The sequence below is a fragment of the Arachis hypogaea genome, chromosome 18 (assembly GCF_003086295.3).
Source record: "Arachis hypogaea cultivar Tifrunner chromosome 18, arahy.Tifrunner.gnm2.J5K5, whole genome shotgun sequence".
Lineage (NCBI taxonomy): Eukaryota > Viridiplantae > Streptophyta > Magnoliopsida > Fabales > Fabaceae > Arachis > Arachis hypogaea.
In genome coordinates this window covers 90,420,009-90,423,841 of record NC_092053.1, presented here as the reverse complement: position 1 = coordinate 90,423,841, position 3,833 = coordinate 90,420,009, and the positions used below count along the sequence as shown (strand labels likewise).

The following is a 3,833-nucleotide window of genomic DNA, read 5'->3' as shown; positions in this document are numbered from 1 at the left end:
CACTTGAAGTAGAATGCTTAAGTGATTAGTTAAATTAGAAGTTGTTGGCTAATTCTGTATTTACTAACGCTAGACCTTCCCAAGGGAGAGGACTAGGATTTGCAAATAAGAGTTAGCTCAATCACTTGACTTTCCTTTATTTAGTAAGGGTTAACTAAGTGAAAATAACAACCTCTTGACACTACACTTGAGAAAATCCATTAAGGATAGAACTTCCAATTAATCTCACCCCCGGTCAAGGCTTTTTAATTAATTATATAATTTCTCTTTTTAAATTCCACTGCTTTAAATTACAATTATTTATTTTTTTGTTCTCAAACTCAAAATCTTCTCAGAAAAATCCATAACCAATAAGAAATACACCTCCCTGCAATTCCTTGAGAGACCACCCAAGGTTTAAATACTTCGGTTATCAATTTTATTAGGAGTTTGTTACTTGTGACAACCAAAACTTTTGTACGAAAGAATTCTCTGTTGGTTTAGAAGCTATACTACCAACGCGATTATTTTTATAAAAATTCTAAACTAGCGAAAATCCGATCGTCAAAATGGCGCCGTTGCCGGGGACTTGCTAACGTGTGCCTTATTATTGGTTATTGTAAATATTTTATTTTGCTTCTTTATTTGTTTTTATTTTTTTTTTAATTTTTATTAGCTATTATGAGTTCTCACCCCCGTCGCTTTGAGTTTGGTTCCAATGTTGTTGCAAGGAATGGAAATTATAATAGGAACATGCATCAAGGTCAAAACAATCAGAGATGGACGGAGCCACGAGGATCTGATCAACCCTTTAGGCAACAACACCTTCCAAAGTACCATGGACGACGACCATTCCACAATGCATGTCGAGACAATAGTATTGGTGGACCCTTTCGTGACAACCAACACCCACCAAGTTACTACAGTCAAGAGCCATTCCGAGGTGCATACCAAGATGATAGATATGGTGGACCCCCTTGTAGTTACCAACAAGCCCCATTACTTGCCTATGAACCACCTCATCAACATAGCTATGAACCACCATACTCACAAGTCCCCTACCACCATTCACCTTCATATGACCCTAACCCATATCCACCCCAATTCCAATCCAATTACTCCCAAGAACCACCACTTCCCTATGTACCATGTCCATATCCGTCGACCCAAGAATCACGGGAGCGTTTCAAGGAAATAGTGGAAAAATTTCATGCAACCTTTCACCAACTGGATCAAGCAATCAATCGATTACCTTCCCGATGTTTAGACACTCAAGGAACCCCCATGGCTTCATGTGGACAATCTAATGAAGAACGTAGCATGAAGGAGACACTGGAAACTCCAATAGACAATAAGGAGCATGACTTTGTACTGGAACAAGTGGAGGAAGCTAAAATTATTGAAGAAGAAGAATTGGTTGAAGACTTAAGAGACGCTGAACCTCCATGGGATCCAGAATTGTAGAGAATTCCGTCAAGAAACTTGTAATTGATGCTAAGGAGGATAGTGCACAGCCCCCAAAGCAGGTATCTTATGAAGAACTGGACGGAAGTCTTTCCAATATGATTGGGTGAGTGTAACTCTCTTCCATGTCCAATATGACAAAATCTGCTGGGAGGAAGTCTTTCCCAACCTTTACCAACACATTTTCTACCACTCCTATTGCTTGTTTTTGAGTTTTGTCAGCCAGCCTGATGACTACATCTGTGGGCATTATCTCATTGATCTGCAGCCTCTTCACAAGGGACAAGGACATTAAGTTGATGCTTGCTCCCAAATCGCAGAGTGCTCTATCAAACATTGTTTCTCCTATGGCACAGGGTATGTGAAAACTCCCTGGGTCCTTTCTTTTTGTAGGCAATTCTGGTTGAATGAGGGCACTGCACTCCTTATTCATCGCTATAGTTTGGCCTCCCTTGAGTGAGCTTTTCTTGGGAAGCAGTTTCTTCATATACTTGATGTATGCATGTATTTGTTGGATGATCTTGATGAATGGTATGTTTACATGCAGAGATGCAAACAAGTCAAGAAATCTTGAGTATATTCTCTTCTCCACAGCACCATTGAGTAGTTGAGGAAAGGGTGCATAGAGTCTCAGCAGCTCCTGTTGTGAGATTTTTGGTTCTTGGTGATCTTTTTCCTTCTCCTCTGCTGAGGTATCTCCAGGTTGTTCTGACGGCTTGTTTGGCTTGTCCTCAGTCTCCTTATCACTTATAGTGACCATCTTGCAATCTTTCCATCTTACTTTCTTTGTTTCTCCTTTCAGATTTTTCTCTGTGTCACTTGGGAATCCATCTGTAGGTTTGGAAATCTGCTCAGAGAGATACCCTACTTGAGATTCCAACCTCTTGATGGTGTCTCCCTGGTTCTTAAAATTTTCTCGCACTTCCTCCTTGAACGCCTTGTTGTCTTGAATCTCTTTGCCTATGCCTTTAAGTAGATTCTCAATCCTTGAGAGTCTGTCATCAAATGATGGGTGATTGGGATTAGAAGTGGAAGGATGAGGAGTGTTATTTTGGTTTTGATATAGATGTGGAGAGATGTTGTTATGGTTGTGTTGATATGTTCTCTGTGTGAATTGTTGGTGAGCTGCATTGTTGTTGGGGTTGTGACGTCTCTGATCTTGGCCTTGATCTTGTTGATTCCCCCACCCAAAGTTTGGGTGATTCCTCCATCCAGGGTTATAGGTCTTGGAGTATGGATCATGGTTTTGCCTAGATGAATTCCCAATGTAGTTGGCTTGCTCTTGACTACCCTCTGCTTCTTCATTCAGTCCTTCTTGGGTTGCTGATGAAGTGGTGATTGCTGCTACTTGGTTCCTCTCCATCTTCTTGGTGAGGTCAGCCAGCTGCTTGGTAATGAGCTTATTTTGGGCCAGCAGAGCATCTACATTGTTTAGCTCTATCACTCCTCTAGTGTTCCCTCTTTCAGAAGCATAGAAATAGTCATTTTCTGCTACAGTTTCAATGACATCTATGGTCTTCTCAATGGTCTTCTTCTTGTTCAGAGATCCCCCGGATGAGTGGTCTACTGCTTTCTTTGATTCATAAGAAAGGCCTTCATAGAAAATGTGTAGCTGCACCCATTCATTGAACATATCTGGTGGACACCTCCTTGTCAGGTCCTTAAACCTCTCCCATGCTTCATATAGAGTTTCACCATCTTGTTGCCTGAAAATTTGGACCTCAGCTCTCAGCCTGTTTATTCTTTGGGGATGATAGAATCTGGCTAAAAATTTGTTCACCACATCTTCCCAAGTTGTAAAACTCTCCTTCGGAAAAGACTCCAGCCACTTGGCTGCCTTATCCTTGAGTGAGAATGGAAATAAGAGCAGTCTATAGGCGTCAGGATAAACACCATTAGACTTCACCGTGTCACATATCCTCAAGAAGGTGGTTAGATATTGATTGGGGTCTTCTTGGACTCCTCCTCCGAATGAACAGTTGTTCTGAACAAGGGTGATGAGCTGCGATTTTAGTTCAAAATTATTGGCATGGATGGTCGGCTTTTGAATGCTACTTCCACAGTTTCCTGGGTTTGGATTGATGTAAGAGCCTAAAACTCTTCTCTCCTCCCCAGCATAATTTGCTCGACCTTCTCTGCCATGGTTGTGAGCCTCTTCTTCATGATAGTTTTCCATGTTTTCTTCCATGTTTAGTTCAAAGTATTCCTCCTCTTCCTCGGCACCCACTACTCGTTTTTCTCTTGCTTCCCTTCTTAATCTAAGGAAGGTCCTCTCAGGTTCTGAATCAAAGGAAGTTGAAGCCCCGCTTCTTCTCCCTGTCATACAACCAACAAAGCACAAGCAAAGAAAATAGATGCAGGAAGTATTTCTGTTAGAATTACTGTTAGTG

The 3,833-nt window shown here is 41.3% G+C and overlaps 1 non-coding gene across 1 annotated transcript; it reads left to right on the top strand.

The window, feature by feature from the left end:
- Window positions 1-3,071: 3,071 nt before the first annotated feature.
- Window positions 3,072-3,178, top strand: LOC112773479 (small nucleolar RNA R71). The gene has a single exon (XR_003188026.1). It is a non-coding gene; the product is annotated as a small nucleolar RNA R71 (small nucleolar RNA).
- Window positions 3,179-3,833: the final 655 nt, after the last annotated feature.